This window comes from Triticum dicoccoides, chromosome 1A, assembly GCF_002162155.2.
Source record: "Triticum dicoccoides isolate Atlit2015 ecotype Zavitan chromosome 1A, WEW_v2.0, whole genome shotgun sequence".
In the NCBI taxonomy this organism is placed as follows: Eukaryota; Viridiplantae; Streptophyta; class Magnoliopsida; order Poales; family Poaceae; genus Triticum; species Triticum dicoccoides.
Window position 1 is genome coordinate 285,170,932 of NC_041380.1, and position 20,804 is coordinate 285,191,735.

The window sequence follows — 20,804 nt, forward strand, 5'->3', positions numbered from 1 at the left end:
ATATACTAGTGTTCTGTCCTCTACAGCATTCACTTATAGCTATGTCTTCTTGGTTGAATCTTTTGAACTAAGTGAATGTGATCGGACCCTAATCTCTCTATGCTTTCTATCTCAAATTCTATCTCTCCAAGTCATATGCATTCTATTGAAACTGTTGAATGTCTTCACTGCGTCCTTGTCAGCAGAAGATACAGAGACAACCATAAAGTCCGTTTTCAATGCTCATTCCTCCACATAAAATCCGGAGAAGCAGGAACGACCGCCCGACAATTCAGGCATGCGTGGGACGTGGAACAAACCCCAAACTTCCACAAACTGGCCACGCGTTCCTCAGATGCGAACCGCCAGGGGCACCTGTGTAATAGCACAGTGCCGCCCCTGAGCCTATAAATTCACACTTACCGCGGTCATTATCTCCTTCTTCCACCCTTGCACGAACCCTAGCGCCACCGCTAGCACTCGACGACGCTGGAGACGAAGCGCTTCGCTGCCGCAACCTCTCCAACGCTCCTCACGCGGACCGCGGACATCGTTCTCTCCGCCGTCGCCGTAGGTGTTTTTCGTCGCCAAGTTAGGGCACGGAGGACTGAACTACTCGGCATCATCTCCCACTTCCGTCTAGCAGTTCCAAGTGTGGTAAATAAAACTTCTTTTTACAGCCCCTTTGATCTCACGGTTCTGTCACTTTCTGCCATAAGAAGTTTATCTTCACACAAGTTAGATCTCTCAATCTGCATCTCATAACATGCCTAGTATATTCACTTGTGCTTCATAAAGTAGTTAGATTCCTCACTTGTACTGATCTGTGGGTTCGTACAAATCTGGAACCACCTTCTTATCTATGAGTGAATGTCTTCGCACGATGAGGTCAATGTCTTCTAAACTGATTAATCTTCAAAACCTTCTAAGAATGCATATGACCTCTTCCCCTTCCCTCGCACCTTAATGCTGTCACAGGTACATGTCTGTGGGAGAATCCTTTGGTTCTCATAGTCTGCATTCATTTGCAGAATTCCTACAGCATCACATAAACTCTCCTGAAGCCAGTTCCTGTTGGTCCAGAAAAGGAAAGCCTTTGAAGCATTTGAAAGTTTTGAAGCCTTTCAAGTTAAAGTTTATGGCTTCAGAAGCAGCAGCAAGGAAGGGGGGCAGACAGAGACGCGAGGGAACTTCCAAAGATCTGCCTGAAGACTTGGCAGAAATGTATAAAACAGATCCTGAAGAGAGCTATGGGCAGCGCAAGACCCGAATCCAATGGATTCGATGCTATTGGGCAGAATAGTGGTTCAAATACTGCTTTGTCACCCGGGAGTATGCTGAGAAATGTGCCATCAAGAAGCCATGGGGGGACATCCTTTACAAGAATCTCATATCCAAGACCAAAGGTGAAGCCATTGCTCAAGGCTTCTACCCATGCATGGTCCGAGGACCACAGCCTGATGATGCGCATCCGTCGTCACTCCTCTGGTGTCGTGACGACAATCTCTTCAAGCGCAACTTTCAGTTTGCTCAACAATCAGCGAAGCTGAATAAGAAGAAATTTGGGTTAGACTTCAACCCTGGTCCCTCAGCACCAAGGGTAGATGGCACACGCTACGCAGAACCCAATGTCATCGGTCCATTTGCCAATCTTGAGGGCCTCATCACCCACATCTTAGTCCAAGGGACTGCCGTGAATGACCCTCCAGCTAACTCTGAGTCTGATGAAGCTCCTGCTGTGCCAAAGCCAAAGCAGTCAAAGAAGCCAAAAGCTTCAAAGCCAGCCCCTGCCTCAAAAATCTCAAGGGCGAAGCCATTGAAAACTGCACCTCCTGAAGTCAGTGTGCAGTCTGAAGACGTATCCCGCCTCTCCAAGCCCTAGAAGGAAAAGGCGCCCCAGCAACAAACCGGCAAAGAGCTCACTGCTGCTGACATTCTGCGCAGCGAAGCCATTGATCTATCAAGCGATGAAGATCTTGGAGATGACGCTCTAGAGCAGCTTATCAAAAGCAAAGAAGAAGCTGAAATCTTCAACAATTTGCCTCTCTTTGATGTCGCCATCATCCATAACTTCATCGATGAATGGTTTGCCTCACCAGACATCAGCTTCGAAGATCTGCAGCTGCCCGTTGGCCTCAGCATCGCCTTCCAAGGCGCAATTGCTTCAGAACTGGCCATTGCTCAGCGCATTGTTGAGCTGAAGCAGAAAATTGATCATGAAAAGGCTCAGTTCAAGAAGCACATGGCCAGGCTCAGCGTGCAGGAAGTGAAGAGCTTCAAAACCATGTTGCATGAGCTCAAGGAAATTTTTTTGAAGAAGCGTACTGAAGCTCAGGGCTCGCGTGAGCGAATGAAGTCTCTGGCAGAACGATGTGTGCAGGCCTACAATGAGGCCGAGAAGCGCAAGGCACTTGGGCGTCCTGGCATCGACCCCAAGATGGTCGCGAAGAAGAAGAAGAAGAAGCCAGCTGTGGATGAACCAGAGGCACCAAGACAAGAAGCTATTCCGATTGTCTTCCCAACCGCCACGACTAGCTCGAAGCCAAAGAGCCGGTCAACCGCTTCAGAGCTTAAGAAGACACGGAATGCAAAGGCTGAAGCTAGGAAGAGGAAACACTCTGAAGCCTCTCCTTCTGACCCCAACAAGAAGAAGCGCAAGATCAAGAAAGCTCGGGCTGCTCCCACAGAGCCCTTGATGGTTGAACCCCTCTCTGTCATTCACCCCAACGCAGAACGTCAGATGACAGTTCATGAGCCTGCTCCCACAGAGGCTCCTGAAGCTGAAGACATTCCAGCAGCCGACCCCATCGCTGCTGAAGACATTGGTCACCAGGACAATGTACAAGATGGTGCAGCCCTTCCTCAGCTTGAAACAAGTGAACTCATCAGCATTGGTCGTCCCCTGACGCCAATGGCACAAGATGAGTCATGGGCGGATCGCCCTCAGGAAGAAGAAGACTTTGAGGCCCAGCCCACTCCAACCCCACAAGCGTCGTCTGCGTTCCGTAGGCTTCGCAAAGGTCCAAGGCCTCAAGTCCATACTAAAGAAATTCCGGCTGCATCAGCCGAAGACAATGAAGAAGCACCACCAGAACCCACTTCCCCGCTCCATCAAGATGCAGTTCTCCAGGAGAACGTGCCTGAGGTTGTCCCTCCAACTACACAAGCGGAGGAAGAAAATGTTGAGGCTGCCACAACAAACACTGAAGCCAATGTGGAGCCCGCCCCACCAAATGCTTCAGCATACAGCGAAGCTACTGAGCCAGACACTTCTGTTCCTGAGTCTGCTGCAGGTCCTCAATTTGATTATCATGCTGAGCACAGGCCTCATGTTCAGAAGCCAGTCCCAAGGCTGCCAAGGTTCCCAGGTCCTGCATCAGCACCTGGCTCCTTTGATATTAATAGCTTCAAGGCAGACAATACATTTTTCAACAGCTCCAAGAACCCCTATTCAAGGGAAAGGATTGTATCAGATAGGTTCTAGAGCTATCCTCAGCGCAGCTACTACTCAAGCATCCTATACAACCAAGGTCGCATTTTCCCACACAAGCGCCTTGAGGTTGAAGCCATTGCTGGTCTGCCCTGTCTTGAGGAAGCTTTGGATTGCTTTAGGCAAGTGGGTCTGCTGCCGTTTATAACTGATGAAGAGCACTGGAATGAAGAGCTTCTGCTTTAGTTCTATGCCACCCTCCATATCAAAGGATACAACAGAGATCCGAAGACTTGGGTCCTGGAGTGGATGACCGGCAATGTCCATCATGAAGCCAATGCATTTGATATCATTGAGCTCACCGGCCTGCCCACTCCTGGTGAATTCTTTGAGGAAGGCTGTCAACTACATGCTGAAGCTATTGAGAGCATATTTCAGAGGCCCGAACCCAATATGAGTCAGATGCTCTCAATGATGAAGCCATTGCCCCATGATGCACCATATCCAACTGAGTTCTTTGTTGAAGACCTTGAGTTCCTGCCCAGGACCATATATCACATCATCCGGCGGACTCTCTGGCCCATTAAGGGGCACTCTCCAAATGCAAAGATTGAGGGTGCAATGAAGACTATGATATTCTGCATCCTTCATGGCAAATGCTTCAACGCATAGGATTTCTTCATACGCCAACTTGCAGCGTCAGGCTCAGATTTATTGGGTTTGAAATTCTATGCTCCTTGGGTGATGAAGCTGATCAAACTGCACTCTGCGATCTCGTATCAGCCCTCAGCCCGAAACCATCGGATTTTCTTGCCAGATGTGGATACCTCAAATGAAGCTATATATCCTAAGCCTGCCAAGCAACCGTTGAGTCTTCAGAATGCAGAACACCAGAGCTTCACTCAGAATGATGAAGGTGTTGAAGCCATCTCCAGGGTGTATCCTTTGGCTGGCACTCCACGTGCCCCACACCCTGCTTCAACTGAAGCCACAGATAGTGCAACTGCTTCAAGACCCAAGAAGCGCACTCGTGTTCTCACTGACCGAGAGCTTCTTGTGGCCCTTCACCAAAAGCAAGATAGGCATCACGACTGGCTAAAGCGTCAGATGAAAAGCCTCTTGGTGGATGTCAATCGTCTTCGAAACCTTGCCACCAAGAATGCTTTCATTACACATGAAACCTGCCGTCGTACATGGAAAGGGCTCTCAATGATCTGTACTGAAGCTGAACTTGAAGAGGATGGCTTCACAGCGCGCTTCAAGTTTGATACCACACCTCCCAGAAGGGTTGTGATGCGCAACACACCATCACTTGAAGACTCTGAGTTTTCTTCATCTGCTGCAACAGTCACAGCAAGAATCATTGATGAAGACGACGATGCTACATCACTGCCACCTGCTTCAGCACCTCCAAGCTCTTCTGCACCGCCAAACACCTCCAATAACCCTGCTGCTGGGAACGAGTAGACACTCTATGTCTTCAAACCTTTTTGATCCTTGCAGACAAAAGGGGGAGAAGCATATGAGTTTATAGTCTTCAAGCGGGTCCATATGGGCGGGTGCCTTAAGTTTTGCTATATTTTGCTTCATGCTTACAACTCTCGTTTTTGCTTCATTTGGTTGTTTGAGTTGTAACACTAAGACTTGATGGTCGTCTGCTACTTGTTTTCCACCCTGTTATGCGAAGATAAATTCCGCATGTGCGACGATAAATTCCGCACTTATCTCATTCTGCAGACGTCCATTTTCCATTATGCATGTCATTACCTTCATATACTTTCACATGCATAGTGGATCGTCATCATAAGCTGAAGTGGATCTCCTAAAGTACAACCTGCCATGTGCAATTTCATTCCAAAAGCAAATTAACTTATATGCACATCTTCAGGGGGAGCCCTTGCAACTTATGAAGACAATTCCTCGTCCTTTATGATTTCACAGACTATATTCCCCGTTGAAAACTTCAACTAGTTTGTCATCAATCACCAAAAAGGGGGAGATTGTAAGTGCATCTAGTGCCACCCCTAGTTGGTTTTGGAGTATTGACGACAAACCTAGTTGAGGGACTAATGTGTTCGTGAGAATTGCAGGATAACACAGGTAGAAGTCCCTCATTGATTCGGTTTTACTACCAGAGATGACCCCCAAAAATGTATGAAGATATTGAAGTCAAAGGTGTTATATGAAGATATTCACTTTGAAGACTATGACAAAAGAAGACACGTTATGAAGCCTATGGAGCTCGAAGACTTAGATCTTTCGTAGTTCTTCTTCTTTTGTGTTGAGTCATAGGAATCACCGTACTGTTAAGTGGGGTCTAGGAGAACCAGTCAGAATGACTGTAGTGATGCTCAAAACCACAAACCTATGTCTTCGAGTGAAGACAATGAGAGCGAATCTTGTCCAGAGCCAGACAAGTCAGCTTTGCTTGTAGCCCAAGTAAAGTTGCCTTGAGAGTTTGAAATCTGACCGTTGAGACATGTGTCAGTTCCTTAGTGACCCAGGGTCATTTCAGACAAATCAGGTCGGGTTGCCAAGTGGCTATAAATAGCCCACCCCCACAACCATAAACGGTTGGCTGCTCAGATTTTAGTGCACGGCTTTTGTCGTTTGAGAGCAACCCACCTCGAAGCCTTTGAGAGAAAATTCCTAGCAAGGAGAAAAGCCCTAACCACCAAGAGCCAGAGTAAATTGGGCATCACTTGAGTCTTCTTGTCTGTGTGATCTGAAGACTTATTACACTTGAGGACTGTGAATCCTCCAGACGGTTAGGCGTCGCGTTCAGAGCATCCAAGAGACATTGTGGATTGCCAGTGAACGAAGTTTGTGAAGGTTTGGGAGTCTACCTTGAAGACTTACCAGAGTGATTGGGCGAGGACTAAGTGACCTTAGCTCAAGGAGAATACGGTGAGGACTTGGTGTTCTGAACTGTGTGTTCAGGACTGGGTGTCCGGGACTGTGTGTCCTAAGGTTTAAATACCTAGCCGCTCCAACCAGACGTACAGTTGTCACAGCAACTGGAACTGGTCCAACTTATCATTGTCTTCAACGAGTCACTGGTTTCATCTTCACTTCCTTTTCTTACTGTTACTCATTGTGAAGCCATTGCATGCTTGCTTTATCTTTTATCTTCACAACGTGAATGTATGATCTGTTTGGCTTCATAACTTCTTCCTACCTGATCCTTATTACACTACAGCTGGTTGTCATTGTGCTTTCACTCCATTGAATACTTGACCATGGCTGGCCTAGTGTAATCTAACTTCCGCTGCATAGTAATAGGCATAATCTTCGCTGTTTGTCTTCATAACTCCCACGTTTTGAAGACTTTCATAAAAATCGCCTATTCACCCCCCCCCTCTAGTCGATATAACGCACTTTCACCAGTGCCCAAAGGGCCAGTACTATCAGGGCGAACCCCAACTTCACCAGTTAGTACGCCTATTCCTGTGGAGGTACCACAACCAGCTAGTCGTAGTTTAGCATCTATCGCATTTGATGTTGTTAAATCGTATGTGCGTATCTTCCCATCTTGGAAATATTATACTGAAGATGAAGCAAAATGCCAGTTGCAGGTGTTTGTCCATGAGTTATGTGTAAGTAATGTTATTCATGGCAATTACTTTGCTTCATCCCATACATCCTACCTCCATGATGGTTATAATACAACAAAATTTCCCATTTTTCTCTGTAGAGAAGGACCGATTTGGAAACTCAGGATGAGGTAACCTGTGCTAATACTCTGCTATCTTCAAGAATGCTTGGTGGCAATATCGGAATTACCTGAAGAAAATGTACTTCACCGGCAAACAAACTCATAAAATTCCCTTACGTTCTCCTAAGACACATTTACTAGACGATAACTGGGAACGCCTTGTTCTGTACTGGTCCCGAACCAAGAATGTGGTAAGGTCTATGAGCTCATTTTCTATTTTTAAGTATTATATTCTTGCGTCTTACTATACTTTGTTCATGTAGAACAAGTGCCTAAACCTGAAGAACAACTGTTCTAATTTAAGATTCCATTGCTATCATAGTTCAAAAAAGCGCTAGGCGTTAATTGTGCATTTTTCCACTGCCTTGCGCTTTACTGACCAAAGCGCATGCTTATGTGCAGTTATGCATAGATTATGCATAGTTATGCGCAATGCGTTTTGCCAACGCCTAGAGCCTAGGCGCGCTTAAGCACTCGCTTAGGCGCGGCTTTTTTAACTATGATTGCTTTGCTCTTGTATCACTGTATTTACTCATACAAACTTATTTTTAAATTGAAGGATCCAATCGAAACTCCAATGGCACAGCAGGTATGTTCACGCGTGTTTCTTTAACAGGTTTGCTCTTATCAATAGCTATTTTGATTTCAATTTCAATTGTGTATACAGTTGACTTTCATATCATGCACATTACAAGCATCACAACAGAGCCAATAGTGTTGTTGTACATGTAGACCCGCTGTACCAATCTGAAATCTTTGTTGTGCCATGTTGTTTCCCACGCTTTGTATTCTTTCATTGTTGCTTTGTCTTGAACTGATATGATTTGAACCGTGTCTCTATTTTGATTTGGCAAGACAATGCAGTGACCATAGGACATAGATATATGTTTGTTTGATGCTTTTATTATGTACTAGTACTTGGCAATAGAAGACTTGGTAGTTTAATCCTGTCCACCTTACTAATGAACCGGTTCACCAAAATGAGTTTCATATACTAGTAGATGCTAAACTTGTTATGTGTCTGCTTGTTTCTTCTTTTAGAATGTTGACAGAATATTGGGGAAGAGTGCCTTATTAAGCAATGGTAAAGGAAGTAATGCAGATAAGGTTCAGGATAGTGACACATCCTTGTTGGTCTCCAACAAAGCTGATAAAATAGCTAAGGAAGACTATCTTGAAGACAGCGAGACAACCCCAAAGTCCTGTCTTGGTTTAGTGTTCGAGTTACTGGCCACTACCGCTTGCACAAGCTATTCAAACTCACTGTCTGAATCAGTTCGGTTTCTTGAGTCTCAACTATAAGCTAAAAGACATCGATCAGCTGTGTTGTGACAAGAAGCGGAAGGACTGCGGATGTCCCTAGAGCATTCAGATGCATACTTTCTGGTGCAACAGCAAGCGTTGGAGGATTTTAGCACCAAACAGGACAAAGCTAATCAGCTTGCTAAGCTTATTGCCAGCATGGTGGATACCCAGGATAACATTTCTTGAGCTCTTCTGAAGTTGTTTCAGTTATGCTCTTGTTTTGCTGCCGCGTTTATTTGCACTGGTGGCCAATTTTGAAGGCCAGTGTATGTAGTGTGCTGCTTTGTTCCCTATATTTGCACTGGCGGCAAACTTTGATGCCCAGTGGATGTAATATGTGTAATAGCGGTAATAGGCTAGCATTAATTGCTTGCTTATTTATTTCCTTATTGTCTTGTTTAGTTGTTTGCTTCTTTTTCTGTTTTTTTCTAGTGGCCACAATAGCCTATTTTTGGTAACTAGGCCAAAATAATCATGGCAACACACGAACTATTGTAACCATGGGCCTCCTGCAGGCCGTATGGTCCATTGGCCTTCTATACGGGCCTTAGGGTCCATGGGCCTTCTACGGGCCGTAGGGTCCATGGGCCTTCTACAGGCCATACGATCCATGGGCCTTCTACGGGTGGTACTATCCATGGGCCTCATACGGGCCGTAGGATCTATGGGCCTTCTACGGGGCATATCATCATTTTGCCAATCATCGGCCATACTATTCGTGGACCATAACGGGCTGTTAATAGGCCGTATTTGATAAGTCTATGAAAACAGCCCAACGGGTTTTTTTACATGAAAACGGCCCAACGTATTAACGGTCTGCAAATGGGCCGACTGTAACGACGGGCTGAATTTGGCCCACAAGCAGAAAATGACAGTAACGGGCCGTCTGCAAATGAGCCCAAGAATCAATGGGCCCTGAGAAGGCCAAAAGATAACTTGGGCTGGAAACGGCCCAATGGAATAACGGGCCGTTAATGGGTATAAAGTTATACATTGTTCATTACGGGCCAGTTTCACCACGGGCCGTTAATGGGCCAAGAGTTACAAAGGTCCTCATATGGGCCGAAAGAAGTCATGGGCCACACATGGGCCGGAAGTTAAACGGGCTGAATCATATTGGACGGCCCAGATGACGCTACTAGGCCTAATTTGGATAGGGCATAACGGGCCCTGGGTTAGCGGGCTGTAAATGGGCTATAAGCGAACAGGCCGTTAACAGGCTTTCTGTGGGCCGGCATGCCACCTTTTGACCAAGTCAAACGGGCCGGCCTTTTCACAGGAATGGGCCTTTGTTGGGCCATGCCACGTGTCGCCGTATCATAGGCGCCTTTGGTCCAATGAGCGGATGACATCTATCCCAGCTGTGAGCCAACACGTGTTTCCTCCAGCCAATGATGATTTTACATGTGGAAAATCCCCATTGGTCGGGGCTGTTAATGGGTTATCGGATCCAAAACCCGACCCGATAGCTTAACGGCGTTTCGTTACGGTGGATGCCACGTGTCGGTCACCCTTGACGAAAGCACTTCTGTGACGCGCGATTTATCGACATGGAAGTGGACACTTCCATGATGATAATTTTGGCAATGTCATGGAACACTTCTACGACAGCACAGGTATGACTATCTTGATTCTGTCATAAATTTGTCATGGATGTACATGCATGACAGAAAACGCGACCTACTGCGACAAACACATATCATCACGGAAGTGTATTTTTTCTAGTGCCCTTTTCTTCCGGAGTCTGAGCCTCTATGCGAGCATCAATTTCATTCGTGCGGAGCCTCTTCAGTCTTTCCTCAATTGTGCTGGTGAATTCTCATCAACTTCATCATGGTGCGTCTCGTTTTCTTTTCTGGTGGATTCAATTCCAATTTTCGGGTTAATCACATTCTTTTCCTTGACTGAAGTGTTTCCCCTTGCTCGTTCGGCTCTCACCAGCTTATCCTTCCGGAGTGCTCAAGACATCTCAGAAGATTCGTGTTTGTGTTCAAATTAATTCGAGGTTGTCACCTCATTTGAGTCTTTCAATCGTTCCGGTGCATCATTTCTCATTCAAACAATCCTTCCAGTGGTGTTTTCTTTTCCGTGGGCCCTAACCCACAGGTCTTTTCCCAGGATCTTACCTGACTCTTGTAATTTTTCGGAGTTACTCCCAATTCTTTTGAAGTTTGACATAAGAATGAATTTCATCAGTCAGATGTTTTTCCAAGATCGATTTCAAATTATTTTCATTGTTGGCTCAACCTCTTTGCTTTTCATTCTCCTAGAGTTTCTCAACAATTTTGGTGATGTTTCTCATCATTCTCAATAGTTGAAGACCGAAGAATAATTTTCCTCTAAATCTTGTCCATTCTCTCAAAGATTCGTGGTGCTGGCTTGTTGCTATCCTCTTATTTGGTCCCGGTCGCCAAGAATTCTATTCTTACCCATCCATAGCATGTCAGGAGCTGTTTTCCATTTCGTTTCACCGAAGGCCATCTTTTTCGGAGATTTCTTCGTTCTAAGTTTTCAGCTTCATTCTCCAATTATTTGGAATTGATGCCTCTTCATTCGTCTCCATATTCTTTCGATGCTTCGATCAACTAGTCTTTAGTCAACTCGTGATCTCTTCGTTCCATTGAACCTAAATCCCCTCAAGTATATTTGTTCTTCTAATTCTTCCCAGTGAGGAATTCTCTTTCTTCTTTCATTTTCAAATTCTCACGGTGGTTCGTTCAAGATTCCTTTTCCTTTGTTATCATATCAATTCATTCGTTGTTTCCAGTCCTACCGGTGGTTAATGAAGACCTTCCCAAATTTTGCGCTATATCTCCCCTTAATCTTTTCCAACGCAAATAAGTAGTATGCAAATCCATTGCTTGTCATCAATTTAATTGGGGGAGGATAAGCATAACATAATTCTTATTCTTCTTTCATGAAGTTGATTAATCCCTTCTTTTCGGAGTTTGTTCATCATATCACATTCTCAGTTCAAAGTGTTTTCATCTTTTCTTTTCTGAAGTTCAAAGTTTCCTCGTCCATCTCATCATAAACTCCATCTAAATCACTACAAGGCTTTAATCTTATTCTTTTCATCCTTCAATTCTATCTCATCATCCTTCTATCACCAGAGTTCTTTATGGTGGTTCATCAAGATTTAATTCATTATTCAAGTGTTCATCAAAATTCTTCTGGAGAAGCTCAAGTATCTTTTATTCTTGCGTCTCGAGGTGCAGAAAATTCTCCATATTCTTTTAAAGTGGAGTTTTTCATTTCTTCATTCTCAGCTATTCAATCATTTGGTAATGGCAGAAATTCACCTCAAGTTTTGAGATGTTTACATATGCCCACGCAAATCCTTTCTTTTGTTGTTGATTTTCTCAACAACTCTGTTCAATCCTTCCTTCTAAGGAGGCTTTTCAAACTCAATTGTGGTAGAAGATGGAATTTTCTTCTCTGTTCTTTTCTTTCCACTATTTCAATTCTTCCGGAGGCATTTTGTTCTTCCTCTCGTCAAGTATCATTCCATCTTGTCAAGTTCATGTTCCACTCCATTCCATGTTCAACCGGGATGCTATCACAATTCTTTCGTTCTTATTCCTTTTCTATCTTCTTCTAACCGGAGTAGTTTCAGAGTCAATCTTGTTCCTTGAGCTTTTGATTCTCGTCATATCGTTGCTCCTCTTTCTACCCGAGTGCTCTCGACCTTGTTCATCTCTTGCGCTCTTGTTTTAGCTCATCCTCTTCCTTTCCGTCTCATTCCTAAGATCTCAGGATGAGATCTTCTAGTAGTGGAGGAGAGTTGTAATGCCCCGAGTCCGACGCGCCAGGTGTCTTCCAGTTATTTGCCGTCGTTGCCATGTCATTCACTTGCGTGTTGCACTTTTCCATGTCATCATGTGCATTTCATCTGCATGTTTTTCAAAATTTGCATCCGGTCTTTTTCTCCATTGTCCATTTCGGTATCCGACACTCTCACATGCACCCGCCACACCTTCCAGATCTTGTTTCATGAGTGGGAGAAAAACGTTCTCGGAATGGGCTAAAATTTGTCAAGTGGTCTTGGTACACCACCGGTAGACCGCCTGTCAAATTTCGTTCTATTTGGAGGTCGTTTGATGCCCCAACGGTTAACCGTGTTAACTGTCGGACCCCTTTCTCTTTGCAGCCCAGCACCCCTCCACAACAGCCCACTAGCCCATTAAACCCCCCTCCATGCTCTTCGCCGTCGGATCACGATCGCGTGGGAGACAACCGCTTTGAAAAATACCACTCCAAGCTCCCTGTACCTATAAAAATACCACCCCGTCCAAATCTGAGGAAGAAAGCACCCTAACCCAAATCTGCCTCGATTTCCGCACCCCAACAGTGCCAGCCGCCACCTCCCACGGCACGGGCCCGCGGAGCCCATCACCGGCCCGCCCGAGCCCGTCTAAGCCCGAGCACGCCGCTGCCCGCACCCACCTCGCCGGCCACCACCGCGCCCTTGCCTCCGTCGCGCCGCCGCCTCAGGTCACCTCTGCCGTAGTCGCGCTGTCACTGCCGCCAAAGAAGCTCCGCTGCCCATCGGATCCCGACCCCAGCGCGGCCCCGCGACCTCCGACCGTTGCCGACGCCCGGATCTGCCCCCGGCTCACCTCGACCACCACTAGCCTCGCCGCCGCGGCGGCATCACCGCCCCTGCCTCCCCTCATGCGGGCACGGGGAAGACGACGGAGCCCCGCCACCCTAGGTCGGCCTCGCCCCGGCGGCCCAGTCCACCTCCTCGACGGCCTGCCCGACCTCCTCCTAGACTGGGCCAGGCCTAGTGGTGAGCCGCCCACTATTCCTCTGATCGTGCGTTGTTTAGTTATTCTGCGCTCATCCTGTTTTTTGTTCGAAAACGGCCAAGTCCCTGATTGTTGCTATCATTTATGCATCTTGTCATGGCTATAACTTTGTGCATGTTGGTCCGTTTGGAGTGTATGATATGTCAAAATGTTCAGCTCAGAGTGCTCTTCATGTTGGCTGCTGTTGCATTCATGATAAGTTGCATCTTCATGTATTAATCTTTGTTGCAAAAGAGTTGTGCTGTTGGCTGCTGGAAATTGTCATAACTTGTTGATTTGTCGTTTTCATAGCATTTTGTGTGATTATCTTTTTAGCATCATGTCAACATGTTTTAGGAGCATATTCATACCATCTTTATAGTGGTGCAATCCATGCATTTTTATGTGCCCTGTGGTGACTAGCACAAGCATGCAAAGTAGGGTACTTGATGTTGCTGATTTCTGCTAAGTCTGAATCTGCTACATTATATTGCCATGTTAACTTGATGCTACAAGTGAATCCATGCATAATCTGTAGATTCTCAGTAAGGATGTTTTGTAGATCTTGTTAGGCTCTATCCATCCATACCCTTGGTTGCAATTTATGGCCTGCTGTAGCTTATCATTACCATGCTCTAAATATGCTAAATAATGCTTCTATCAGCTTATTATCAGTAAGTTTAGTTTTGCCTTGAAATGTTCCTATAGCATATACTTTCATTGTCTCAAAGTATGCATCATGAATCTGTTTTCAGCCTTACTCTGTTTTTGCTAAGTCTGAGAATCTGTTATGATTTGCAATCTTGTCTTGATGAATGCCATTAACCTAGAGGTTATATGGAGATGCTTAGTAATCATGTTTTGCCATGTTTAACCTGTACTTTAATGCCATGCTTTTGCTTGTTATGTTCTTGCACTATAGCCTGATTGTTTCATGCCTCCAACATGTCAACATGTTATTCCTGCTCACATGTATGCCCTGCTTTTCAGTAAGTCATAATCTATGTTATAAAGTGGCTTGTTGTATTGATCATGCTGGTTTAATCTTGATGCCTATGAACCTGAACCTTAATGATATTTGAAGCATGTAATCTGTACTTGAAGTGCATATCATGTTTGCGCCTATCTTGTTCTTGTAGCATGTTGTTATGATGCTTGTTAGATGCCTAGTTGCTGTTTTAGACAGCTTGTCCTTTAAACTTGTTTCATGTGTATGTGTTGAACCGTGGCTCCATTTGGAGCATGCTCTGTATGAAACTTGCTTGGTTTTGCATGTAGTTTCATCATGCCATGTTTTATCCGTGTGTTGGAGTGTTTGTAATTGTGTTTTGCTTGCATTTGCATCAATGCCATGTTTAACTTGTTTTGCTCATATCTTCTAGACCGTAGCTCTGAATTAAATGAACCTTAAATGTAACTTGACTAGAAAGACGCGTAGATCATCAAGGTGTACTTTAACTTGCTGTTTAACAACTTCAACATAATGTGTTATTCAGATCTGGACCAATTTCAAAATTTGCATATGGGGAGTTTCCAGAATTGTTATATGTTGTTTCCGGCCTCATTTAAACTTGCTTGAATGTGTTGTTCTTGTATGCATCCTCCCTTGCCATGAGTAGCATCATATAGCTTTGTCATGCATCATACTTGGTTGAGCATCATGCCATGTTATGTGTTGTTTGTTTACCGTGTTGTTTGCTCCTTTCCAGTTGTGCTTCTTCTTGATACTTCCTGTTTCGTTGCGATCGTGAGGATTCGTTCAACTATGCGCGTACATCTTCTTCATGGACTCGATCTTCTTCCTAGTGGGATTTCAGGCAAGATGACTGTCACCTTGGATCTCACTACTATTTTGGCTTTGCTAGTTGTCTCGATGCTGTCACTATGTCGCGCTACCTACCACTTGTTTATCAAGCCTCCCAATGTGCCATGAAACAGCCTCTAACATTTTCCACCATCATAGCAAACCGTTGTTTGGCTATGTTACCACTTTTCTCAGCCCCTCTTATAGCGTTGCTAGTTGCAGGTGCAGTGCAGTTTGTTCCATGTTGGGACATGGATATCATGGGATATCACAATATCTCTTATTTAATTAATGCATATATATACTTGGTAAAGGGTGGAAGGCTCGGCCTTTTTCCTGGTGTTTTGTTCCACTCTTGCCACCCTAGTTTCCTTCATACCAGTGTTATGTTCCTTGATTTTGCGTCCCTAACACGATGAGGGTTTATGGGCCCCTCTTGATAGTTTGCTTTGAATAAAACTCTTCCAGCAAGGCCCAACATTGGTTTTATGAAATGCCCAACATAATAACTAAACCTGATAATTACTTAATTGGCATAGGGGGTCGCGTCCTCGAGGATTCTTTCAACATAATACAGGGAGGCCAGTGCTGATAGTGTTGGTCCCAAACTAGAGCAGCTTGCGGCGGCGCCCCTTGGCAACTTGGGGTATTTTGGTCGTTGTAACCATAGCTCATCCGTCGTGGCCTGAGACGAGATACACACGGCTACTATCAGGGTGTTAGCACATCGGGAGGTCTTGCTGGACATGTTTTACCATTGTCGAAATGTCTTGTGCATCGGGATTCTGAGTCTGGTCGGAGGGTCTCGAGATGGAGGATTGTCTCCGTGGATCGTGAGATTGTCATCGGCTAAGTTGGGACACCCCTGCAGGGTTTAAACTTTCGAGAGCCGTGCCCGCGGTTATGTGGCAGATGGGAATTTGTTAATATTCGGTTGTAGAGAACTTGACATCGGACCCGAAATAAAATACATCAACCGTGTGCGTAACCGTGACCGTCTCTTTTCGAGTAAGTTCGAGAAGAGAACACGGTGGGGTTATGTTTGAACGTAAGTAGTTCAGGATCACTTCTTGATCATTACTAGTTTGCGACCGCTTGCGTAGTTTCTCATCTTACTCTTGTACTCGTAAGTTAGCCACCATACAATGCTTTGACGCTTGCTGCGACCTCACCACTTATACATTCCGTACCCATTAAGCTTTGCTAGTCTTGATACCGATGGTAATGGGATTGCTGAGTCCTCATGGCTCACAGATTACTACAACAAAAGTTGCAGGTACAAGTAATGCGATGATCATGACGTGAGAGCGATGTTTACTTGTTTTGCAGTTCTTCTTCTTCGTCGATCTTGGGATAGGTTCCTGGTCGGCAGCCTGGGCTAGCAGGGTGGATGTCGTTTAAGTTTCTATTTGGGTTTCATCCGTAGTCGGATGTTATTCTCATGTATGATGTTTGATATATTCATGTGGCATTTGTATGCCTTTGTATGTATCCCCAACTATTATGTAATTTTACGATGTAATGATATCCACCTTGCAAAGGCATTTCAATATGCGGCTCTATCCTTTGTGGGACCTTTGAGTTCCTCTCGGATAGGATTGCATATTGGGCGTGACATCATGTATTCACTATGTGTTAATGCTTTGTTCCGGTTCTCTATTAAAAGGAGGCCTTAATATCCCTTAGTTTCCTTATGGACACCGCTGCTATGGGAGGGTAGGACAAAATATGTCATGCAAGTTCTTATTGCGAGGACGTATGACTTTATACGAAATACATGCCTACATTACATTGATGAATTGGAGCTAGTTCTGTGTTGTCGCGGGATTTCTGCGGCCACCCGTGGGACTGGGTGGCCCCTTGTTGGTTCGGCAGGGGGACGACGCGTTGCACAAAGAGCAGACCAGCGTATGGCAATGCGGCAGAGAGCACACAATCGATTTACCCAGGTTCGGGCCGCCGCGAGGCGTAAGACCCTACTCCTGCTTTAGTGGATTCATGGAAGAATGAATGTGGTGGTGTGTAGTATACTTGCCCGACAAGGTTTGCCTGCGGCGACTACATGCGTGTGGTGGCATGGGGTTGTCAACTTTTGGTCCTTCTAACCCCCCCTACAAGTGCCATGGGCCTCCTTTTATAGACTAAGGGGTCACCACCATGGAAAAGTGGTCATTATCCACTAATATGATAGCAAATAGTGCTATCATACCTAACTCTACGGGCTGACAGGGTGCATTAAATGCACTGCTTAGTGTCACATCACTAGACGCCCGGCAAGGCCTGCCGGGCTATCTCGCCAGCTCCGCACCTGTTCTCTTGACATGTCACAGGACGGGTGTCATCTGTAGGCATACTTGTAGGAAATGGCTGCCATGTGGTGAACGGCTGCCACTTAATCATCTTGCGGCTTGACACCACACTGATTGACGACGCGAGTCGTGTTTGAGTGGTTGGTGGGGCGGCTCTGCCCCTGCGAGCCCCGGCAGGCTATGCCGAGGAGCCTCGGTTGCTTGCTTCTGGTGGTGGCCTTGCCCCTTGCCGGGCTCGCCTGCCAGGCAAGGGAGGCCCTTCTCCTGGCGATATATTGCTCCTTAGGCTCAACCTTGGTCCATCTGAGTTGTATGTTGGCTCTTCAAATATCTTGGTTGTCCAATCTCTGACTTAAGCTAGTGCTTCAATCTTGATCTTGTGCCTGTGCACAGTTGGTCAACAGACCCAGGGTTTGTTGCACCAACAGAAGCCCCGGGGCCTGCCTCGAACGAGCTACTGAGCATCATCGGGGTAGGGCCTAATAAGTGCACAACCAAAGGTTGCTGAAGAGGTTTGCCCCTTAAGTTCTCCGTTGCTGCTTCATCAGCCTTGATTCCCGGCCAGTTTCCGGTTTTCCCGCGTTCGGCATAAAGCCAATAGTGGTGGGGTTGCTCCAGTAACGGCCCGTGAATGACTTTAAAGCACAGGGTAGAGACTGCCAATTTACTCTTCCCACGGCGCGCCCTTATCCTTAGCCATGTATGCAGCATGCATCATGCAGGGTAGGTAACGGAGGTGCGTGTCACGGGAGAGTACCTTGGGAAGGGCCCGCCCGTCTTGAATTGGCAGAGGAGGGCGGTGATTACCCATGGATGGATCCGCCGCCCCTCCTCACCCGACCTATAAAAGGGGAGGAGCGGAGGAGGGCAGAGTCATCCATTTTCGTGGTCCTCCTCTCCTCACCTTCCATTTCTGCTGGTTTTGCTTGAGAAGGAAGCCTGGGGCCAGCCCCGGGGCTCTAGCCCGGGACATACGTCGCCTCACGCTGGTGCTGACGCTTGGGGAGCGATCCTGGTCTTTGGTGTGGTGAATCTTTTGGCATCTTCGAGGCTCGTTTGGGAGGAGGGGCTGGAGATCATTGGGAATCCCAGCATCGCCCCTCCTGGAGGTCTTGGGGCTGATGTCAACGAGAGGCGCGCCTTCCCGCCCGCCAAGGTGGGGCGCGGTACGCCTCATGCCCCCTGGCTATCCTGGCCGCTTGCTGTTTCTCTGTTGGGGGCACCGGACTGGGGCATCGGCCTCCTCCTAGAGTGGTGTTGATGGGGATGAAGCCTGGGGAGAAGGAGAAGACGGGAGGCAGGCCGACCAGTAGGGGCGTGACCGCATCGATGCGTTCATGTCGTACTGGGGACCCGCTGCCCGTCGTCCTGGCTCTTCCCCCCTTTTCTCGGCGCCATCATCACCGTTTCTTCCGGCTGCCAGGAAAAGGCCCGTTCCCGTGGTGCTCCCACTTCCTTTTGGGGTCTTCTGACTGGGCGCCGACGACTTCTTCTGCCGGCGTCTTCTTCTGTCAGTGCCTATGCTGGAGCCTCCCTCCCGGATCTGGGGTGGTGACCAGGGAGCCATCGCGGTGCCCCACACGTCTTCCTCCTTTGCAGCCTCACCACTCCTGACCTTGTCAGGCTGGGGTTGCCATCTCGTGACAAGGATCGGGGCGGCGTGGCGCCGGCGCGGCACCTGTCCTCTTCTCTTCCCACCGCAATACCTGGGATAAGAGGGATAGGAAGAGGAGTTTACGGAGCACTTATCTTTTTTTTTCAATCTTAATCTGTAGGCAATTGACAAATTTTAATTCAAATAATGTAATCTCTCAAGTCCATCTTTGTGTTATGTAATGCTTGTACTTGTATCTGCATGTCAATGAAAGAGATAAACCTTGCCGAGAACTCGTGCATGTATACGTCCATGCAGAGGTGGAGTGCCTCTTTATTGTAGTTAAATGAGTTTTCTCGGCAGGGTATCCTGCCGGCACCCTTTTCATCTGCCGAAGAACCATGTTTGCCGGGGAACAAACTGAGGCGCCAGCCCCCCGCTCACTCCCTTTTCATCAAGGGCAACTGCGACCATCCAAGCCGAAGCAATGTTCGAGCCGAGGATGGGAGCACCCTAGTTTCAAGGAACGGCGAGGTTTCTCTATGCACAAGTTATAGCTAACAAAACACTAATGAACAAGAGGTAAACTTATCTATTTGGCTTGCCAGGGACCACGGTGCCGTGCAATCTTCTTGTCCCTTATCGGAGTCAAGTTCAAGGCAGGAACCTGCAACTCCATGTAGATGAGAATGAATGCGGGATGTAGTCCTATCTAGATGCATATGCAAATGCTCATGAAATGCTTATGTAGTGATCTGGATGTGCTTGTGCATGCATGCGATCACGATCAGGGGCCCCCCACGACACTTCTTTATTTTATCTTGCACGGGGTCATCGCCCCAGCTTTGTACAAGGGGTTACATGCAACTGAGGCAAGGCCTGTACAAAAGGGTGGCTGCCGCGCGGTGCCCGGCAGCCTCGCGCCTTACGGGTAGTACTTATAGAGATGCTCAATATTCCATGAGTTCTGCAACTGTGTGCCATCTCCGGTCTCCAGACGGACTACGCCAGATCTGGTGACTGATACCACTAGGTAAGGGCCTTCCCACTTCGGTCATAACTTGTTTGTAACCTTGGCGGACTGAACGCGCTTAAGGAGAAGGTCACCTTCCTCAAAACACCATGCATGAACCATGCGGCTATGATTGCAACGCAGGGTTTGCTGGTAGCGTGCAGCACGCGTAGCAGCCTGGAGACGGTTCTCCTCAAGTAGCACAGCATCGTTGAGGGAGTCCTGGATTAGGGGGTCTCCGGACAGCCGGACTATATCCTTTGGCCGGACTGTTAGACTATGAAGATACAAGATTGAAGACTTTGTCTCGTGTCCGGATGGGACTCCACTTGGCGTGGAAGGCAAGCTAGGCAGTATGGATATGGATATCTCCTCCTTTGTAACCGACCTTGTGAAACCCTAACCCTCTCCGGTGTCTATATAAACCGGAGGGTTTTAGTCCGTAGGACACAACAATAACATACAATCATACCGTAGGCTAGCTTCTAGGGTTTAGCCTCAATATTAATCAAGCAGGATGTATGGTTTTACCTCCATCAAGAGGGCCCGAACCTGGGTAAAACTTCGTGTCCCATGCCTCCTGTTACCATCCGCCTTAGACGCACAGTTCGGGACCCCCTACCCGAGATCCGCCGGTTTTGACACCGACATTGGTGCTTTCATTGAGAGTTCCTCTGTGTCGTCGCCGTTAGGCTTGATGGCTCCTTCTATCATCGTTAGCGATGCAGTCTAGGGTGAGACTTTTCTCCCCGGACAGATTTTTGTATTTGGCGGCTTTGCACTACGGGCCAATTCGCTTGGCCATATGGAGCAGATTGAAAGCTACGCCCCTGGCCATCAGGTCAGCTTTGGAAGCTTAAGGTACA